This window comes from Schistocerca gregaria, chromosome 2 (assembly GCF_023897955.1).
Source record: "Schistocerca gregaria isolate iqSchGreg1 chromosome 2, iqSchGreg1.2, whole genome shotgun sequence".
NCBI classification, from domain to species: domain Eukaryota; kingdom Metazoa; phylum Arthropoda; class Insecta; order Orthoptera; family Acrididae; genus Schistocerca; species Schistocerca gregaria.
The window spans coordinates 708,928,407-708,945,841 of NC_064921.1; the positions used below are offsets into that span (position 1 = coordinate 708,928,407).

At 41.1% G+C, this 17,435-nt stretch overlaps 1 pseudogene; it reads right to left on the reverse strand.

Moving 5' to 3' along the window:
• Nucleotides 1-12,680: 12,680 nt before the first annotated feature.
• Nucleotides 12,681-12,798, reverse strand: LOC126337196 (5S ribosomal RNA; annotated as a pseudogene).
• Between the last annotated feature and the right edge of the window lie 4,637 nt (nucleotides 12,799-17,435).

Consider the following 17,435-nt stretch of genomic DNA (forward strand, 5'->3'; position numbering starts at 1 on the left):
ACACAACCGTCAATGCTAAGGCTTCCAGCCAACTGTAGCTGCAGAGAAGATGCTATGAAACAAGCCAGTACCTTCCGCATACCAATGCTCCCAACTGTCGAAGAGTTACGAAGGTAGAGGCATTACTTTTCAGCCAACCCTCGTAATTTTGATTCAACTAAACTGATGCCAATATAACTAAAGGCTTCGGCTAATTTACTATTCAAGAATCACGTCACCCATAAGATGAGATGATGAAACTATTTGTTTATAAACACATTTCATTATTCAATTTCAGCACTAGCAAAGGCAGAGAACACAAGAAGTCACTAACGCACGTGGTCGGAAATGATTGGAATATTCGTTTCGCGGGAAAGTAGCTTGAGTCTGTCACGTTTCAGAAGGCTTTTTTCGCTTTCAGTAGCGTCGGAGACACTCGGACCAACACCGTCTTAGGGAACTTACCGGAAGAGATCTTCTGACCAACACATCGAAATATCGCTGGTGTCATAAAGTACTTCTATCAGCTTATTAGCTGTTCTGGTTACATGAATTTGTGTTAATCACAAACTAAAGTGTAAAGTACAGAATGAGACCTAATTATGCATTTTCTTCTTTAACAACAAAAATCTGTTCCATAGTTCATTAATTTGAGTTTTGGTCCCAACGAAGTACTGATACAAGTGCTAACCCATTTCTGAGACATCGGTATGTTTCGAAAAAAGTTCTGAGTCGTGACAGGTTTTGGTTTGTCGATAATGGAGTGACTTTTTTGCCTGTGAAGTTATTTAGAACGACGGTAGGTCTGCGTGCCCACGAGGTGCTGCTACATCATTATGGGTAAGTTATTTCTGGTGGCGCTGGACGTCACATTGGAGTGATCTTCGATTTTTGATGGCCTGCTTGTCACTTTTAAGCTTAAAATATGCAGCTGACCAAGACTTTCGTTTTGAAACTTAGTTTCACTTTCTGTTTTGCAAGAACTATTTAAAGAACCTTGTAGCAATGCACTTTCAGTTCATATCGTTTGTCAGTTTTATATCTCTAAATCAATTTTAAATTCAGAGTCCTGTAAAAATTTACTTTTTTTCACAATCCTGCTAACGCGTTAATAGCTATTATCCAGTGAGTACTTTGCTCACGATATTTCAACTGTAAGGACAATTTACAGACACCTCGTAAAGTCGCATATGGGAAGACGTACGTGAGGTTTAAAGGTTTCTCGTGTTCTCTTGAAGATTTCAAGGCGCAAAACACGACTGTAGTTACCAGTCCCTTGTATTAATATTTTTTTCGTGTATTGCTTATCAGAGGAAAACTACACACGTCGACAATAAATAGCACGTTAAATGCAGTTTCGGCTACATTATTTTAGTGGCTAACCATCTGATTTCATGGCCACCATTTTATAAAACTCCAAGCTGGAAATTACTGCTTGTAACAGTGAGACAGAGCAGCGAGGCTACCGTTGAGTGTAAGAACTAAGTGCTGCATTGTCGTTTTTAAAGGCACTCGCAGATGCTACAGTCTGTTGTAATTCTGTTGGTATGCTGGCTACTTGGTTCAAGTACTTAGAACTACTTAAAACTAACTAACCTAAGGACACCACACACATCCATGCCCAAGGCAGGATTCGAACCTGCGACCGTAGCGGTCGCGCGGTTCCAGACTGAAGCGCCTAGAGCCTCTCGGCCACAAGGGCCGGCTGGCTACTAGGGAAAATGAGTAGCGAGGCATCTAAAACTCAAATTACTAGACAATGAGACCGTACAGATACCAAATTTAGATCCTTCAGGTTTACTCTTGCTTATAACGAACATTCAACCCGTCATAGTGGTAATTAGGTGGAATTTTTTATTTAACACTCACCACGCCTGATAGGTTACAAGAGTGTCTAAAAAAGTTTTCGATATTCTAAAAGGATCAAAACTAGCAAAAAGTCTTACCAAAAAAAACAACGTACGCGCGGAAACAAATACTTGTTGATATACTGCTCATATCATTCGTTGATAGCCATTTGTCTACTGACACCGAAGGTGGTGTTCACAGTTGTTACCACTCATAACGAGAACCTCCGACCCTCCATGTCATAGATCCATTAACTCAGATTTCATTCCTTGGACGGACGAACGCTCTTGTAACACACGCACACTGTACATGGCCACTGAATGAACGAATGCCTTTTAATGCTCCCGTAGCAACTGATGTAAAGGATTAAGGTGAGGTGAAATGGAAGTCCTTGTTACGGGACCTCTTCGACTAACCCACAACTTATTCAGCATTTGTATTAGGAACTGAGACTGCCTAAATCATATCTACTGGTTTTCTGTAAGGGAAAAGGTCTTCAGTAACGGAGATGATTTGTCGCGCAGAAGTTAGTGATTAGCAGCACCTGTTCATTGGTTTGGTAATATGTATTCCCATATGAGTCTGTCTCCCACTATTCCTTCGGCACATCTACAGCGGTTCAACAAAAATTTTTACGCATCAAAAACGTAATACACAATTGGTCATTAAAATTGCTATTCCAAGAAGAAATGCAGATGTTAAACGGGTATTCATTGGACAAATATATTGTACTAGAACTGACATGTAATTACATTTTCACGCAATTTGGGTGCATAGATCCTGAGAAATCAGTACCCAGAACAACAACCTCTGGCCTGGGCATTGAGTGAAACAGAGCTTGGATGACGTGTACAGGTACAGCTGCCCATGCAGCTTCAACACGATACCACATTTCATCAAGAGTATTGACTGGCGTATTGTAACGAGCCAGTTGCTCGGCCACCATTGACCAGACGTTTGCAGTTGGTGAGAGATCTGGAGAATGGGCTGGCCAGGACAGCAGTCGAACATTTTCTGTATCCAGAAAGACCCGTACAGGAGCTGCAACATGCGGTCGTGCATAATCCTGCTGAAATGTAGGGTTTCGCAGGGATGGAATTAAAGCTACGGGTCGTAACACATCTGAAATGTAACGTCTACTGTTCAAAGTGCGGTCAATGCGAACAAGCGGTGACCGAGACGTGTAACCAATGGCACCCCATGCCATCACGCCGGGTAATACGCAAGTATGGCGATGACGAATACACGCTTCCAATGTGCCTTCACCGCGACGTCACCAAACACGGATGCGACGATCATGATGCTGTAAACAGAACCTGGATTCATCTGCAAATATGACGTTTTGCCATTCGTGCACCCAGGTTCGCCGTTCAGTACAGCATCGCAGGCGCTCCTGTCTGTGATGTAGCGTCAAGGGTCCATGCTGCTGCAAACGTCGTCGAATTGTTCTTGCAGATGGTTGTTGTCTTGCAGACGTTCCCATCTTTTGACTCAGGGATCGAGACGTGGCTGCACGGTCCGTTACAGCCATGCTGATAAGATGCCTGTCATCTCGAGTGATAGTGATACGAGGCCGTTGGAACATGCACGACGTTCCGTATTACCCTCCTGAAACCACCGATTCCATATTCTGCAAACAGTCGTTGTATCTCGACCAACGCGAGCAGCACTGACGCGATACGATAAACCGCAATCGCGATAGGCTACAATCCGACCTTTATCAACGTCGGAAACGTGATGGTACGCATTTCTCCTCCTTATTCGAGGCATCACAACAACGTTTTACCAGACAACGCCAGTCAGCTGCTGTTTGTGTATGATAAATCGGTTGGAAACTTTCCTCATGTCAGCACATTGGTTGTTTGAATGCTCTGGAAAGCTAATCATTTGCATATCACAGCATCTTCTTCCTGTCCGTTAAATTTCTCTTCTGTAGCACGTCATCTTCGTGATGTAGCAATTTTAATGGCCAGTAGTGTATATTACGATGCCTAATACGGTGAAGGAAACCCGCTGCCATTCAAAACAGCTTCCAGTCGTCCAGGAATGGATAAGGACACTTCCTGTATGGTTTTCGAGGGAATCTTATATCTTCCAGCTAAGCAGTGGCAAGTTCATGTAACAATGACGGATATGCGTAGCGGCCACGCACCCTTGTCTCCAAAGCACATCACAGAGTGTAAATAATACTGAGATCTGGTGATTGTGGCTGGCTCAGAATGGCTCTGAGCACTATGAGACACAACATCTGAGGTCATGAGCCCCGTAGAACTTCGAACTACTTAAACCTAACTAAACTAAGCACATCACAAACACCATTCCCGAGGCAGAATTCGAACCTGCGATCGTAGCGGTCAAACGGTTCCAAACTGAAGCACCTAGAACCTCTCGGCCACACCGTGGTCTTGTCCAACAACACTCCTGCAGGCTTGGCTAGCATGTGAATTTACATTCATGTGTGCATTTCTACATCTACATCTACATTTATACTCCGCAAGCCACCCAACGGTGTGTGTCGGAGGGCACTTTACGTCCCACTGTCATTACCTCCCTTTCCTGCTCCATTCGAGTATGCTTCTTGGGAAGAACGACTGCCGGAAAGCCTCCGCGCCCGTTCGAATCTCTCTAATTTTACACTGGTGACCTCCTCAGGAGGCATAAGTATTGGGAAGCAATATATTCGATACCTCATCCAGAAACGCACCCTCTCTAAACGTGGACAGGAAGCTACACGGCGATGCAGAGCACCTCTCTTGCAGAGTTAGCCGCTTGAGTTTGCTAAACATCTCCGGCACGTTATCACGGTTAACAGATAACCCTGTGACAAAACGCGCCGCTCTCCTTTCGAACTTCTCTATCTCCTCTGTCAACCCGACCTGGTACGGATCCCACATTAATGAGCAACACTCAAGTATAGGTCGAACGAGTGTTTTGTAAGCCACCTCCTTTGTTGATGGACTACATTTTCTAAGGACTCTCCCAATGAATCTCAACCTGGCACCCGTCTTAACAACAATTAATTTTATATGGTCATTCCACTTCAAATTGTTCCGCATGCATACTCACAGACATTTTACAGAAGTAACTGCTACCAGTGTTTGTTCCGACATCATATAATCATACAATAAAGGATCCTTCTTTTTATGTATTCGCAATACATTACATTTGTCTATTTTAAGGGTCAGTTGCCACTCCCTGCACCAAGTGCCTATCCCCTGCAGATCTTCCTGCATTTCGCTGCAATTTTCTAATGCTGCAACTTCTCTGTATACTACAGCATCATCTGCGAAAAGCTGCACGGAATTTCCGACACTATCTACTAAGTCATTTGTATATATTGTGAAAAGCAATGGTCCCATAACACTCCCCTGCGGCACCCCAGAGGTTACTTTAACGCCTGTAGACGTCTCTCCATTCAGAACAATATGCTGTGTTCTGTTTGCTAAAAACTCTTCAATCCAGCCACGCAGCTGGTCTGATATTCCGTAGGCTCTTACTTTATCAGGCGACAGTGCGGAATTATATCGAACGTCTTCCGGAAGTCAAGAAAAATGGCATCTATCTGGGAGCCTGTATCTAATATTTTCTGGGTCACATGAACATATAAAGCGAGTTCGCTCTCACACGATCGCTGTTTCCGGAAACCATGTTGATTCCTACAGAGTAGATTCTGGGTTTCCAGAAAAATACGCGAGCCAAAAACATGTTCTAAAATTCTACAACAGATCGATGTCAGAGATAGGCCTATAGTTTTGCGCATCTGCTCGACGACCCTTCTTGAAAACTGGAACTACCTTTGCTCTTTTCCAATCATTCTCGCGGTGTTCCCATATTTTGTCCAACTCTTGTATATTACTAAACGGTTAGCCCATTCGTGGTTCATGGTGCACCATCTCAATAGCGGATTGTCTGTCTAACGGTTTCCGGAGGCAAGACAATTTGATTTTCAATATTTTATAAAATTATTGCCCGAATTTAATAATTTTAAAAGCTGTCACCATCTACTCACTAAGACCTATAACATTATGTTGAAGATTCAACACAGCGATACAAATATTACAGTAAGAAAATGTTTTAATTGTCACGGCGTGAAAATTACGCAGTCTATATTCATCTAATATTTGACTGTAAGACCATTTAACTTCAAGATCAGGCACGACGTTTTAATTTATCCTTTCTTTACTACTAAGTCTATTAGCAACACGTATACCACCGAATGTACCTGCAAAATTACGCAGTTGTATGCCACTAGTTACAGGCATTGAGCTGTCTGAACAACAAGCTTTTGATCAAAACGGTGCCCATGTTACCTAGCCTGCACTCATTCATTGTTTGATAAGTAGATCGTTTAGCGACTTCCAACAAATTATAAACATAATTTCAAACCTTTCCTATTCTTTTCTTGATTACATTCTTAACCTCACATATAGCACATTAACTCATTTCTAAAGTAAATGGACCTTTGAAACTGTTTTTTACATGAGAGTTCAACTCTAGAAAATTGGGTGTGGGATGTTTACCGGTGGGCACTAAATCGAGTCTAATGCCTAGCTACCATGATCGGTCTGAGGTTTGCTCTGTCCACACGTGGTAATGTATTATCTCAGTCTGTGTAAAGCTCACACCATTCATTAAAAAAATGCGAACTTCATGTTTTCAGTGTTCTGCCGTAGAATTCATTAGAACATTATCGACCAAGATGTTACATTTACTGTGAGTGATATGGACAAAATAACTGCTCGGGCCGAATTGACCACGCAGGAGCATGGTTTATACCGTCAGCATTTGCAGCCATTGCAAAACTATTTCAGTTTGATCTTGTACTCTTCACAACATATTGTTCTCCATATCCTACGTTCGAAATGTGAGCTGTCTACCGTAATCCGTAGCACTTTTTACGAATTATCCTGCGTCTGAAAGTCACTGGAAAACTTGCTGAACTTTTTTATGGAGTTGGCGCTGACAATGTAGTTCGGTGTGCCTAGCACAATAACATGTCTGCCATTTCCATCGTGGAATAATTGCACTTTATTTTACAGTTTCCCTTGTTCGATTCCATGGAGTCGCTAATCTTGTTTGATGTCTGCTCAACCTCTGGACCACGGGTATTCAGTCTTTAAGGTTATCTCGGACACACTGGAAGAAGACAAGTATTTTTGGGTCACACATGATATACTCTGCATTAACAATAAATACTGTGAAAAAATAGGGATCGTCGGAGCTATATACCTGAAACATTTAAGTAATTATGATCCTTTATTCTAAAACAGCAAGATGCAATTAACTTGACATTTCATATATGTGAGGCTTCATTAACATATCACAGGACTAAGTGACATTTGAGTTTGCGTAACTAATGTATATGTATATCAGGTTCAATCAAAGTGGTCTCAAGGTGTTCATCTGAGATTTAGAATATATTTTTACTTTTTGTGTGCTTTATTCTTGAAAGTAAATGTTCACAAACGTACCTACTTCCAAATAAAGATCACATATATAAGTTTATATGCCAACAAGCTCTGCAGATGACGAAGAAATTGAAGAAATGTATGATGAAATCAAAGAAATTATTCAGATAGTGAAGGGAGACGAAAATTTAATAGTCATGGGTGACCGGAATTCGCTAGTAGGAAAAGGGAGAGAAGGAAACGTAGTAGGTGAATATGGATTGGGGGTAAGAAATGAAAGAGGAAGCCGCCTGGTAGAATTTTGCACAGAGCACAACTTAATCATAGCTAACACTTGGTTCAAGAATCATAAAAGAAGGCTGTATACATGGAAGAAGCCTGGAGATACTAGAAGGTATCAGATAGATTATATAATGGTAAGACAGAGATTTAGGAACCAGGTTTTAAATTGTAAGACATTTCCAGGGGCAGATGTGGACTCTGACCACAATCTATTGGTTATGAACTGTAGATTAAAACTGAAGAAACTGCAAAAAGGTGGGAATTTAAGGAGATGGGACCTTGATAAACTGACTAAACCAGAGGTTGGACAGAAATTCAGGGTGAGCGTAAGGGAACAAATGGCAGGAATGGGGGAATGAAATACAGTAGAAGAAGAATGGGTAGCTTTGAGGGATGAAGTAGTGAAGGGAGCCTAGGATCAAGTAGGTAAAAAGACCAGGGCTAATAGAAATCCTTGGGTAACAGAAGAAATACTGAATTTAATTGATGAAAAGAGAAAATATAAAAATGCAGTAAATGAAGTAGGCAAAAAGGAATACAAACGTCTCAAAAATGAGATCGACAGGAAGTGCAAAATGGCTAAGCAGGCATGGCTAGAGGATAAATGTAAGGATGTAGAGGGTTATCTCACTAGGGGTAAGATAGATACTGCCTAAAGGAAAATTAAAGAGACCAATGGAGAAAAGAGAACCACTTGTATGAATATCAAGATCTCAGATGAAAAACCCAATTCTAAGCAAAGAAGGTAAAGCAGAAAGGTGGAAGGAGTATATAGAGGGTCCATACAAGGGCTATGTACTTGAGGACAATATTATGGAAATGGAAGAGGATGTAGATGAAGATGAAGATGAGATGGGAGATATGATACTGCGTGAAGAGTTTGACAGAGCACTGAAAGACCTAAGTCTAAACAAGCCCCCGGGAGTAGACAACATTCCATTGGAACTACTGATGGCCTTGGGAGAGCCAGTCCTGACAAAACTCTATCATCTGGTGAGCAAGATGTATGAGACAGGCGAAATACCGTCAGACTTCAAGAAGAATTTAATAATTCCAATCCCAAGGAAGCAGGTGTTGACAGATGTGAATATTACTGATCAGTTTAATAAGTCACGGATGCAAAAAAAATAACAAGAATTCTTCACAGATGAATGTAAAAACTAGTAGAAGCCGGCCTTGGGGAAGATCAGTTTGGATTCCGTAGAAATGTTGGAACACGTGAGGTAATACTGACCCTACGGGTTATCTTAGAAGCTAGATTAAGAAAAGGCAAACCTACGTTTCTAGCATTTGTAGACTTAGAGAAAGCTTTTGACAATGTTGACTGGAATACTCTCTTTCAAATTCTGAAGGTGGTAGGGGTAAAATATAGGGAGCGAAAGGCTATTTACAATTTGTATGGAAACCAAATGACAGTTATAAGAGTCGAGGGGCATGAAAGGGAAGCAGTGATTGGGAAGGGGGTGAGACAGGGTTGTAGTCTCTCCCCGATGTTATTCAATCTGAGTATTGAGCAAGCAGTGAAGGAAACAAAAGAAAAGTTTGGAGTAGGTATTTAAATCCATGGAGAAGAAATAAAAACTTTGAGGTTCGCCAGTGACATGTTAATTCTGTCAGAGACAGCAAAGGACTTGGAAGAGCAGTTGATCGGAATGGATAGTGTCTTGAAGGGAGGATATAAGATGAACATCAACAAGAGCAAAACGGGGATAATGGAAAGTAGTCGAATTAAGTGGGGTGATGCGGAGGGTATTAGATTAGGAAATGAGACACTTAAAGTAGTAAAGGAGTTTTGGTATTTGGGGAGCAAAATAACTGATGATGGTCGAAGTAGGATATAAAATGTAGACTGGCAATGGCAAGGAAAGCGTTTCTGAAGAAGAGAAATTTGTTAACATCGAGTACAGATTTAAGTGTGAGGAAGTCGTTTCTGAAAGTATTTGTATGGAGTGTAGTCATGTATGGAAGTAAAACATGGACGATAAATATTTTAGACAAGAAGAGAATAGAAGCTTTCGAAATGTGGTGCTACAGAAGAATGCTGAAGATTAGATGGGTAGATTACATAACTAACGAGGAGGTGTTGAATAGGACTGGGGAGAAGAGAAGCTTGTGGCACAACTTGACTAGAAGAAGGAATCGGTTGGTAGGACATGTTCTGAGGCGTCAAGTGATCACCAATTTAGTATTGGAGGGCAGCGTGGAGAGCAAAAATTGTAGAGGGAGACCAATAGATGAATACACCAAGCAGATTCAGAAGGATATAGGTTGCAGTAGGTACTGGGAGATGAAGAAGCTTGCACAGGATAGAGTAGCATCGAGAGCTGCATCAAACCAGTCTCAGGACTGAAGACCACAACAACAACAACACAAAACGCATGACCCTGCAGCAAGCGATCTTTGTCTGTGGGAAGATATGATTTGATAAGTCCGACAATGATACACGATCAATTTTTTCTTTTTGTTGGATGTCACACTCCGACTCTATGAGCTCCATCTAAAAAGTTGCTCCTTCCAGACAGTACAGTACAACCACTTCACAAAGAACTTTTCCTGATGTGGGTAACGTGTGAGTGGAATAAGGATTACGGCCGCTGTGGGACGACGAAGGGCAAAGGAAAAAGCCTCCCCCACCACGGCAGTACTAACATATTTTGATTTATACCGATCAATTGCTATGGTATAAATTCCTCACTAAAGTAAAATCTTTTCGTGAAAGTCCATTACAGAGATGTTCATGTTTAAATGTGGTTCTTATTTGTAGCAATGGATATGATGTCAAATCACAACTGTTTGAACAGAATTACAGTAATGTTAACAAACATCGGCAATAATTGCAGCCCCCATGAAGATTTCTAAATTCTGCCCCCTTGTAGTGATCAGAACTACGCAGGAAAAAGGTTCTTTATTAGAATTCTACAGAAGTAATACGGAATTTTCATTTAATTTCATAAGTTTTCATTATACGTCTCTAAATATTTAGTTCCGCAGTTGCAAATAGAGCAACCGTACGATAATTGATCAGTGGTTCTGACGGAACGACTCCTTATGAGAATGATAGTATGGGGTTCAAGTAGAGTACTGAGCCAGTGTTAAGAACGAGACGAACTAATGAGAGAATAGCTTCGCGTGGCGGAAGTTTCAAATCGAAAATATTGATTTTATAACAGCTTTACATAAACGGCATTAGATGCTAGCTTCCTGGACCGCACTGACATTTTATGTCGCATGCGGCCCGCGGGCTGCGGGTTGGACACTCCTGCTCTAGACGATACGTACGGAATCTTTCATTCAGAAGATAGCTGCAAGTGCTATGGCTGTCAACGGCCTCACAGTCAGAGGACCAAGAAAAGAAGACACAAGGACAGTGAATTGTAAGCGAGCAATGAATACAAACAGTAAGATATCCCACACCACTGAGTTCTTACCATACCATTCTCGACGCAAGTAAAATGGCCTCATCTCAACACGCATTGGCTCCGGAATATGGTAGTTAAAAATTTTTTCCTAACTTTGATCAGTACCATCTCTTGTAAGAATATGGGACACTTTTTTTCAAACACACAGTACGTTCCAGAATGAGATTTTCACTCTGCAGCGGAGTGTGCGCTGATATGAAACTTCCTGGCAGATTAAAACTGTGAGCCCAACCGAGACTCGAACTCGGGACCTTTGCCTTTCGCGGGCAAGTACTCTACCATCTACCTTTCTGGGAGAAGTAAATCTGTGAGTACCGAGCGTGAGTCGTGCTTCGGTAGCTCAGATGGTAAAGCACTTGCCCGCGAAAGGCAAAGGTCCCGAGTTCGAGTCTCGGTTGGGCACACAGTTTTAATCTGCCAGGAAATTTCATATCCAGTACGTTGCTAGATACAGAGCCTAGGAGGAATACTGGATCGGTGTCAGGCTCCAAAATGAATCTTGCTCTCTGTGAAATCTGTGGGCAGAAATGGCTTTTGCCTTTTGCGGACAGTAGTCTTGTCAATTTTTTAAACCGAGCTCACCTCTGGAGTGTTGAATGGCCGTGAGAGAAGTATTGACAGCGTAGATTGAGATAACAGTCACAGGAGTGTATCACTAATTGAATTCATTACTAAATCCCACTAGAAACATGTAGCTCTCAAAGAAATTCTGCTGTGTATCGATGATGGTATGTGTAAACAATTATAAGTAGATAGCATCGAACAAAGATCAGGATTCCTTAAAGTGTTTATTAATGGTTCTGATTTGGTAACAGACGTATGTGGATTGTGGCACTCACGCTGCAAACATCTGTAGAACATATGGTGCCACTCTTTGTTTATTATTAAGATTGAGCACTGGCAGTGCAGCCTCAATAGACCAGACTTGAAAGTGAACTTCTAAGGCTTTGAAACTAGTCGCATAATAAATACTGCAACTGTTGAGAGAACGCTTTAAGGAATTTAAATAAAGTTGCTGTTCCCTGTCAACGAAATGTTGAAACTCAAGGAAAGAAAGGTCAGGGTTTCACGTAGCGTCGACATCGAGATCATTAGAGACGGAGCACAAACTAGGACGGTGTCAATAATGGGGAAGGAAATCGGACCTACCCTTTCAAAGGAAACATCCCGGAAATTGCCTGGAGCGATTCATTGGTATCCCGGAAAACATAAATCTGGATGAAGGGGTGTGGATTTGAAACGTCTTTCTCCGAAAGCGTGCTCAGTGTGCCAACCACTGCGCCACCAAGCGCAGTGAGGGGATGGTGCAAGTGACTGCACGTTCGGTACTGTGTGTGGTGTGAGCGGGAGTCGGAGGAGGATTTGCGTGTTCTGAACGAACAGCGGATTGGCAACAAAGATTCCGGAGACTAAAAACATTTCAGTATCAGCGGAAGATTCGCTTCCGCTGTTATACATGGGCCTGCACAGTGACATCGTACAATGATGGCACGAATTTGGCACTTTGGCCAGTCCAACAGCTTAGAACAGATTTACTAAACTCCGTCCGAACAGGCCTTGGAAGGCCCAACGGTACCGACCGTCCGCCGTGTCATCCTCACTCAGCCCACAGGCGTTACTGGATCCGGATATGGAGGGGTAGCACACCGCTCTCCCGGCCGTATGTCAGTTTACGACACCGGAGCCGCTACTTTTCAATCAGTGGCTCCTCAGTTTGCCTCACAGGGGTGAAGTGCACCACGCTTGCCAACAGCACTAGGCAGACCGGACGGTCACCCATCCAAGTGCTAGCCAAGCCCGAAAGCGCTTAACTTCGGTGATCTGACGGGAACCAGTGTTACCACTGCGGAAAGGACGTTGGCTTAGAACATTTTTGGAGATTGAAGTAAATAAACCTGGTTTCGTCTGTATAATTTAACAGTTGATCCAGCCTGTAACAGTTCACATAATTCGAGACAGCGTAAGATAGTCTACGATACTGCTGTACTTCTGTGTGGATTCGTGTTAACCCCTAGACGGCAGGATTATCAACACGTAAAAAGTCAAGTCGCGAAGTTGTTTATTTTACATACGAGTGACGTAAGGTGAAGTGATTATGTCTGTTATGTTAGCAGTTTCACCTGCTCCTTCTTCCGATATTTTATACGGGTCGTAATATACCATACTTCCTATCACTTGGTCTGTACAGTGGCACACATACAAAGGTAAAAAGCTGCGTCCTCAAAGTACATAGTGATAGGATAGATCATATTTTCGAGCCTAACTCAAAAGATTAAGTTTTTAATTTTGGATTTCTGTTACTGTTTGTGTGATAATATTTGTATGTGGTACGGTTTTGTGACTGTAAATAAGAGCTACAAGTGTATTTATTTGTCCGGTGATTACCTTGTGAGTTTGAGCGGGACTGAGACGGACGTCCCCCAGCCGGTGCCTGTGATGGGCAGCACCGCCAGTCCCACGTCGATGTTCTTCCTGATCACGTGGTAGGCCAGGTCCTCCTCCTCACCAGTCTCTATAAGCGAGCAGTTGGTCCTGGAAAGAAGCAGGTTATAGTGACAGAAACGACACGAAAAGTTAAGACTACTAACGAAATAAAATGTTTCGCTTCTCACAAACTATTCAGTATCTTGAAAGCAGTAACGACTACATAGAAATGTCAATTTAATGCTTGCCAAATATGAAACAGAGGGATCATTATTCCTTTAGATACGAGTGCGGCGATGAAATTGTAGAGGCACTATCTGGAGGTTAGTCATTTGGAATGCCACCAACGAAAATTATCGTCAATGTTTGGCCATAGCTGAAACATAGAGGTAGATAACAAGGAAAAATCTGTAAACAAGCATTTGCAATGAATCTCAATGTGTCTCAAGGCGAGTAACTTTCGGCCCGTGCGTTGGAGGCCGACGTGTTTCCAGGTAACCACCCTCTGTGTTTCTGGCAGTGAGAGGCCAAGGCCTATTTTTCGTATTTTAATTCAGAATTCCCTGGCCAAAATTTCTCCTCCACATTTGAGTGGTCAGAGTGTCTAATTACCATGCGGTGGACTCGGGTTAAATTACCAGTACTGCAGTCTCAGTCATTAAGAGCACTGAACGCGAAAGGTTACAGTCCTGGGCCAGCAGACAAGCTTACCAGGACGTTCCGTAACGGCATACAGTCCACTGCTGAGTGAAACAACCAGTGTGGAACCTTTATATGCGATAAGAAACTTCTCTAGTGATGTAGATGTAACAGTTAAGGTGCACAATTGTTTAACAGACTCTTTCATTACTATTATAACCCAGAAATATGAATTAATGCGTTCTGTTGCAATGAGAACTACAGTAATTTATCGTGGATGCTAGTTAGTGAGAACTGTTGCACTACCGAGATTTGCGCAGTTTTTGAATGTAAGAGTTCATATTTATTATTTTTGTCTCATATCAAGAACATTGCACAGGCAATTTTCGCACATTTTTATAGTAGGTGATGATTATAAACTTACCTTGAGAAGAAACCTTGCGACAAACGGACTTATGATCCTTGAGACAAGTGCAAAAATTTAACTAAGTTTGGTCTTTCATTCAGTGGTTCTTATTCGTTATAAAACCGGAATGAAAATCAACTCTGGCCATTTATGTTCATCTTAAACTTGTAACGATATAGCACAGGGCAGGAATTTTCATTTTATTTTATGATGTTTTTTAATTACTACCATTGTCCTTAATAATTGCAGATATTTCTGTTGGGACACATAGTTTCAATGTACAACTTGGTGTTTCATTGTTTAAGAGGCCTTATACAAGAATTCAGAACGAACTATCGATAGTGGGAAGCTGGCCCTAGATAGTGATGGAATCGGGTGGCTGCTGGTAGCTTTCTGGTGTCACGACGCTGCTAAATTTCTGAAAATGAATTTTGAACTGGATAATACGGACGGGAGAACGACAATGGTTGATGGTGAAAAAACTCTGAATTGACGTACAGATTGTTGATTTTCGTCTCGGGATCTCCGGCCGATGTTTGATTAATGATTTTTCTGACGTTATATGAACACGAGTGACTGGCATTGTTAAACAGTCACCCTCCGTAGCTGAAGCACACGTACTTTCATTCAGAGTAAATTACAGAATTTTCGGGTTCAAACTTTGCTTTTAATAAATATTTTCTATGCGAGGTGAGTCAACTTGCTATCCACGATTAAAAAGCTTGCGTGCTAGCCTATCGTAATATGACTTACTCTGTTTGTCTGATAGATGCGGCAGGCGCTATTTTCAAATGTCACACCTGATGGACATGTTAGAATTTTTTTTGTTTACATTTTATGCGAACTGTCTAGGTTCGGGAAGTTAGTGTTTTCTTCTAAGTTAATCGACTTGTAAGTCCGGACAAATAAATACACTTGTAGCTCTTATTTACAGTCACAAAACCGTACCACATACAAATATTATCACACAAACAGTAACAGAAATTTCTACGGTCCCTTGACGATGTGAAAGTTTTAAGCTTATAAGTTAATGCAGTCAAACGATGCAAACAATTTATGTCACACTTTTCGATACTCGCTAACTCTTTCATAAGAAGCTTCAGGAAACTGTCCGTTGACCTAGAATCGTGAAATTTGAGAATACGCAAGGTTTCATAGTGGAATTAAAGGAAAAATCCGAAAATTGTTAATTTATGATTAAACAACATAAAAAATACTTTTTACCACTAGTTGTCCGTCTGTCTACCTGTCTGGCCGCCTGTTAATGGCCCGCTTCCACAGGAACACGTGTCAAAAACTAAGGTCTACGGTCTGCTGGAGATGGAAAAAAATTAAGTCTCTCAGTCAATCCAGTCAGAACATACGGCTGTCTGTAAAGATCACTTTTTTACAGGAACGGATACAAGTATCAGGTCGAAAAGCATGGCAAATACTAAGCAAGGTCTACGGTCCCTTGTTAATAACCGTAAAACAATTAAGCTTTTAAGTCACTGGAGTCAGAAGATATGGTATATATGTTGCATATTTTGTTACTCGCAAACTCACTCATCAAAATCTGTAGACGAATTATTTATAAATATTTTTTTCCTTCCGGCTGGACCCCACAGCCTCAATAAATGTGAAAAACGACATGATTCCACCAAGTTTGTGTTTTAAATTACTTTATTTGCACCACTAGTTTCAGACAGTCTATTTTCAAGCGCATCTAAAAAAGATACAACATATCATACTAAAAATAAAAAATAAAAAAGGAGCAGAAACCTGAAAGTCATATAGCTTCATCGGGTACAGCATTTGATCTCTTAGTAGTATTCACTTTACCTTCGATCCACTGTTACTATTTTATCTTATTTATTTCCTGTATTCTCATCGGGTATCTATGAGGCGTAACAAGGTTGTTTTCTCTGCACTAGATTTCTGTTGCCGTTTTCATGTTATGATGGTCTACAATAGTGAACGTTTGGTTTACAATAAAGATATTCGTATAACTTCACATATTCTTCAACCTTTTGCACTATGATATTAAGTTTGAGATTCGACCCTATTTATGTCGCTTACCAATAGTGTTACGAACTCATATGGTATAAATATTCATGTTCTGTCGCAGACATATGTCTTGACAAGTATACTAAAAACCTCTGTACTGGTACTATGTGTGACACCGATCTGTACATATAAATATCCAAGTCTCCCACAGAACTATCAGTACAAGGCAGAGATATACTCTGAAATCGTATCGATAGTACAGTAAGAGCCTTTTATTTTTATCTCTGACTGATAGTAAAAATTTTTCCACGCTTTCATGCACATGTGATAGTCATTTGAACATGTGTACGCTGTGTGATTTGTAGTAAATATTACATGGTTCGTTATCCTGGTGCTTCTGGCTAGATGCGACATTTTAATATGGCTGTAGTATTATTCTTCTCAAAAGCATATTTTGGAAGTTGACCGTTGAAGACTGTACTGTGCACAAATATGCATTGGACACGATTTTTTAACAAACTGACAACGATATAACCACATCTGGCACTATACGAAATTATTATGACTGTTTAACGGTATATAGAATATAGCTATATGACTTTCATGTTTTTGCTCTTTTTATAATATTTTATTGTGGCGTATTATATGTTTATAAAATGCAGTCGAAAATGAACAATATCTGAAACTAGTAGTTCAAATAATAAGGTAATTTAAAACACAGCCTGGCGGAATCATGTCATTTTCGAATTTATGTATATGTAGGGCCTAGGTGGCTAGGGGTAAAGCGCTACTTGGAAACCGAGTGGTCGCTAGATCGAATCTGATTCGGATTACGGATTTTTGAGTCTAAGTTTTAAACTAGCCTTCATCTTTCAGCGATGCGAGGAGTTGCAAGAAACAGCACGTGGTTAAACTGCAGATCCCTGTTCCCAACTGGGTGACTGGAGTAGGTCAGAGACACTCAAATCGTCGAAGTGTTGTCCAATATAAAGATTTGCACCAGCTCATTGAGCCACACGAAATTATTATTGTATATATATATAT